The sequence below is a fragment of the Ailuropoda melanoleuca genome, chromosome 19, assembly GCF_002007445.2.
Source record: "Ailuropoda melanoleuca isolate Jingjing chromosome 19, ASM200744v2, whole genome shotgun sequence".
Classification (NCBI taxonomy): domain Eukaryota; kingdom Metazoa; phylum Chordata; class Mammalia; order Carnivora; family Ursidae; genus Ailuropoda; species Ailuropoda melanoleuca.
Window position 1 is genome coordinate 17,054,142 of NC_048236.1, and position 6,000 is coordinate 17,060,141.

Genomic DNA, 6,000 nt, shown 5'->3' on the forward strand with positions numbered 1-6,000 from the left:
ATTCTTAGGTACTATCCAAAAAGACTTAGTGACCAGAGTAAAACGAGAACATTAATGTAACGTGGGTATTAGCTAAGGTTTGACCTACCGAAAGAACCCAAGCAAACTTATTCTAATGTATGAGCAACTTGCCCTGAGAGCCCCTTAAAGAAAATACCATGTATTCAGTTGCTAGGGCTTTTGGAACAAAGTGCCACAGACTGGTAGGCTTAAACAACAGAAATATATTTTCTCAACAGTTCTGAAGCCTAGAAGAAGGGTGTACACAGTGTGGATGTCTTCTGAGGGCTCTCCTTGGCTTGTAGATGTCTGTCTTCTTTCTGTCTTCACATGGTCTTCTGATATGTCTGTGCCCAAATTTCCTCTTATAAGGACACCAGTCATATTGGATGAGGGCCCATCCTGATGACCTCATTTTAACTTCATTACCTCTTGAAAGACTTTATCTCCAAATACAGTCACATTCTGTGGTAGTAGGGGTTTGGGCTTCAACATGAACTTAGGAAGAGCACAGGAAACAATGCAGTCCATAACACACAACCAACTGGGTTTCTATAAACCAAATGGGATTAACAACACAATAGATTTTAAATTAATTCATGCCCATACACCCACTGTAAAATAAATGAGCGTGGAAAGTCCACATGGAAAATCCCATAAGACTGCCCAGATACGAAAGCTGATTGACAGCATATAAATAAAAGAACTAGAGAGCCTTACAGAGTGCTTTCAGTTTTTTGGCAAGTGGAAAGGCTTAGTTTAGCTTCAAATTGGCACCTCAAACCTGCATTCTATACCAAGGCACATATTAAAAGATGATTTGCTGTCTAAGACATTGTCTTGTAGAATGACTTGGCCCAAGGTGAATAACTTCTGGATCAGTTGTATGGGTAATACATGCAATTATTGTTGAAAAAACATAGTGGGCTCTTCACAAAGGAAACACTGAAGTGGCTTCAGTATGTTCGGACTGAAGTAGGGGTGAAGGGCTAAGTTACAATGCACCAGCTTGCGAGCACTGTGTTTCTCCCTGTCTGTCTTGCCAATCAAACCTTCAGGATTTGAAGGAAATTGTGGATTTCATCCACTTTTTCTTTTTATTTATAGAAAGGTACTATTGGCATTTTAAAATTTTGTTTCTTTTGAAGATTTCATTTATTTATTTGACACAGAGCACAAGCAAGGGGAGAGGGAGAAGCAGGCTCCCCGCTGAGCAGGGAGCCCGAGGCAGGGCTCCGATCCCAGGACCAGGATCATGACCTGAGCCAAAGGCAGATGCTTAACCAACTGAGCCAACCTGGCACCCCTAAAATCTTGTTTCTTAAAAATGTAACCCTTTTCAGCAAAATCAGAATCACCTGGAGTCTTATCATTAGCAGACAGCGTGGCTCTCCAGACCCTCAGAAGGGGATGGGACCCAGTAATCTGCTTTTGTAACAAGCTCTTCAGATGATTCTTATGTATAATAAAACTGGAAGGACTCTGGGGCACCTGGGTGGCTCACCGAGATAAGCATCTGACTCTTTTTTTTTTTTTTAAGATTTTTTTTTTAATTTATTCGACAGAGATAGAGACAGCCAGGGAGAGAGGGAACACAAGCAGGGGGAGTAGGAGAGGAAGAAGCAGGCTCATAGCGGAATAGCCTGATGTGGGGCTCGATCCTGTTACGCCGGGATCACGCCCTGAGCCGAAGGCAGACGCTTAACCGCTGTGCCACCCAGGCGCCCCAGCATCTGACTCTTGATCTCAGCTCAGGTCTTGATCTCAAGGTTGTGAGTTCAGGTCCCGTGTCAGGCTCCACACTGGGCACAGAGCCTGCCTAAAAAAACAAACAAAAACACTTGTTTTTAGGAGTTGATCAAGATCTCATACCCAAAATATTTACTTTGGTGGCTAGATGGGGGTGGGGGTGCTCCTTAGGAGAGCAGGAAAGGAAACATTAGCAACAATAGTTTTGAGCACTGTTGTACATAGGGCACACATTAACCCGAATGTCATTATGAATACTCTTACTAAAGTCTATCCCATGACATAAGGCTCTCACAGAAAGTGAAAATCATAGGTCAGAGTGGGAATTTATCTTCCAGGTAAGGCACACCTGGTCAAGATTCTTTAAAAAAAAGGTGAAGGTCCTACTTGTCAAGCAGCCAAGCATATCCTAATCAGCAACCACCAGCACAACTGCTAGGTGAGTTTGCTGGACTCCCTGGATTCAGCCGCGAGGAGGCAGGGAGCCCACATTGATTCGTACAGTTTGTTACACGTGGCACAGAAGACAGCGTGAGAACCACGTTCACATTGCACGGCCACCAAGCAGAGGGAGGTCCAGGGAGTCCCAGCACACACAGCGGGTTGGTGTCATAGTGAGGAGCCCTGAGCTTAGAAAAACCCCAGTCTATAAAAGGAGCTATGGATAAACCTGTCCATCCACCCCTCGTGAGAGTATCTTTATTATCCTGATCAGGAAACAAATCTGCCTACTGACTCAGATACTTTCCTTATCACCCTGGACTGTCTCCAGGGAGGGTGGGAAACTAGCTTCATTATCCTGCAAAATAAGCCAATCTGCGTTCTGCCTGGAGCAACTCTGCAAATATCCTTGAACAAAGTTGTCCCCGCTCTTTGCTCAGAAGCCATCCAGAAGTGGGGGAATTCTCTCTCAACACTACCTCTTAATATGTTTTGCTTTGATGACTCAAATTTAGCCTGAGTGCTAGAAGAACGCAAGCCTGTCTTCTTTCACTGACTTCAGAAGATAAATCTTTCTGTTTAATACTTCGTAGCATCATGAATCCAGGCTTCAAACTTTCTTAGGGGTGTATCCTAATCTCGAGAGAATCTTGCATACAGCCTCAATATACAAAGCAGATCAAAGCAGAACTGCTCTCTCAGAGGAGATGAGGTGATGCTGTCATGAGCCGGGACTTCTCCTCAGCCCCCTCGCCTTCACCTTCCCTGCTTTAGACTCTGGCCCCATTTGGCCTCTGAGTATCTTCAAAACCCCATATTTCGTAAAACATAAGGGAAAACCATGAGTGTACTGAAACGGTGATTGATGTTGTGCAATTACTAGCCCCCCTCGGCAGGTTGGTAGGTTATCAGGCAATGAAAGAAGGGGTATGGCTGTGCAGAAGCTTTTTATCCTGATAAAGTCCCATAAGTTCATTTTATCTTTTGTTTCTCTTGCCTTTGGAGATGTGTCGTGAAAAAGGTTGCTCTGGCCGATGTCATAGAAGTTGTTGCCTATGTTCTCCTCTAGAATTTTGATGGATTCCTGTCTCACATTGAGGTCTTTCATCCATTTGGAGTTTATTTTTGTGTATGGTGTGAGAGAGTGGTCAAGTTTCATTCTTTTGCATGTAGCTGTCCAATTTTCCCAGCACCATTTATTGAAGAGACTGTCTTTTTTCCACCGGATGTTTTTTCCTGCTTTATCAAAGATTAGTTGCCCAAAGAGCCGAGGGTCCATTTCTGGGTTCTCTATTCTGTTCCATTGGTCGATGTGTCTGTTTTTGTGCCAGTACCATGCTGTCTTTGTGATCACAGCTTTGTAGTACAGCTCGAAATCCGGCATTGTGATGCCCCCAGCTTTGTTTTTCCTTTTCAACAGTTCCTTGGAGATTCGGGGCCTTTTCTGGTTCCATACAAATTTAAGGACTATTTGTTCCAGTTCTTTGAAAAATGTCCTCGGTATTTTGATCGGGATAGCATTGAAAGTGTAGATTGCTCTGGGTAGTATGGACATTTTAACTATGTTAATTCTTCCAATCCATGAGCATGGAATATTTTTCCATCTTTTTATGTCTTCCTCAATATCTTTCAAAAGTGATCTATAGTTTCTAGGATATAGGTCCTTTACGTCTCTGGTTAAGTTAATTCCAAGGTAACGTATGGTTTTTGGTGTTATTGTAAATGGGATGGATTCCCTAATTTCTCTTTCTTCAGTCTCGTTATTCGTGTATAGAAATGCAACTGATTTCTGGGCATTGATTTTGTATCCTGCCACCTTACTGAATTGTTCTATAACTTCTAATAGTTTGGGAGTGGATTCCTTTGGGTTTTCCATATAGAGTATCATGTCATCTGCAAAGAGAGACAGTTTGACTTCTTCTTTGCCGATTTGGATACCTTTGATCCCTTTTTGTCTTCTGATTGCTGTTGCAAGGACTTCTAGTACTATGTTGAATAATAGTGGCGAGAGTGGGCATCCTTGTCGTGTTCCTGATCTTAAGGGAAAGGCTTCCAGCTTTTCCCCATTGAGAATAATGCTTGCAGTAGGCTTTTCATAGATGGCTTTTATGAGATTGAGAAATGTACCCTCTATTCCTACACTCTGAAGGGTTTTAATCAGGAAAGGATGCTGTATTTTGTCAAATGCTTTTTCTGCATCAATTGAGAGGATCATATGGTTCTTGAGTCTTTTCTTGTTGNATAGAATAGTTTAACCTAAATGAATATTCTTGTTCTACAAAATTAATTTTTCATGGAATGTATTCAATAATTACATTCTGCTAAAGACATAAGAGCTTTGGAGTTCCTGGCTAGCTCAGACGGTGGAGCTTCAACTCTTGATCTCAGGGTTGTGGAGTTCGAGACCCACACTGGGTGCAGAGATTCCTTAAAAATTAAATATATATATATATTTTTTTAAAAAAGGCGTAAGAGCTTTATTTACCATATTTATATAATTTAAGATTCTGCTATAAGTATATCTAACTAGCCAGGAATAAGATTTCTCTTTAATTTAAAAACAAAGTCTATATTTTACTTTTAAAATATAAAAATAATCAAGAAAATTCCATCTGTTCCTTTTGTTGTTGGACTGACCACTGGGTTTTACTTCGTGGAAAACCATGAGGGGCACCTGGATGGCTCAGTAGGTTGAGCGTCTGGCTCTTGATTTCAGTTCAGGTCATGAATTGAATTGGGATCGAGGGGTTGAGCCCTTCCTCAGGCTCCATGCTCAGCGGGGAGCCTGCTTGAGGATTCTCTCTCCCTCTCCCTCTCCTGCTCCACCCACTCACACACGTGCTTATGCTCGCTCACTTTCTGTCTCTCTCTTTCTCTCTGTCAAATAAATCTTGAAAAGAAAAGAGAAGAAAAACCATGATATGACACTTTATTGCATATACTCTGCTACATAAGAAAATATTCCAGGGGCGCCTGGGTGGCACAGCGGTTAAGCGTCTGCCTTCGGCTCAGGGCGTGATCCTGGCATTATGGGATCAAGCCCCACATCAGGCTCCTCCGCTATGAGCCTGCTTCTTCCTCTCCCACTCCCCCTGCTTGTGTTCCCTCTCTCGCTGGCTGTCTCTATTTCTATCAAATAAATAAATAAAATCTTTAAAAAAAAAAAAAAAGAAAATATTCCAACATGTGTACAGAAGGTTCAATCAAAAGTAAAATATTTGGTCTCACTCACCGTTAGACAACAGTTATACATTTTTCCCATCTATTTTCACTAATAATCTGTGTAAGGTTGAGAGTGGGTGGGCAATTGGAGGAAAGTTATGGAGGGGCAGTTTCTGGATAAGAATGTGTGATACCTACCTCCCCAAGTTAAACAGACCATTTCTTAGAGAGATTGACAGCAGATGTTGAGGTAAGGTATACAATCTTGGGATTTCCAGGCAAGAAAAAATACAGGGAAAGAAAATTCTTCCATCCAGTTGTTAAACCTAACCTTTAACCATACTCCAGCCAGAGTCAGGAATTTTGTCACATCTCAGAGGGGTCCTTGTCCTCTCTGACATTAACACACCAGCAGAGCCTGGCTGGAAGCTGAGAGCTGAGTTCTAGCCCTGGACATTTTAGGGCTGGGGACTATGAAGTCAGCCCTCCAGTTCCAGCAATTCTTAACGAAACCGGGAGACACTAGATCTTTTCCCGAAAACACACCAAAGCTGAATTCTAAGAGAGGTCCTAAAGTGATCAATAAATTCCTTCAGAACTGTCTCAAACCCTCCACTGAAAAATGAATTTGAGGACTTTTTCCTCTTT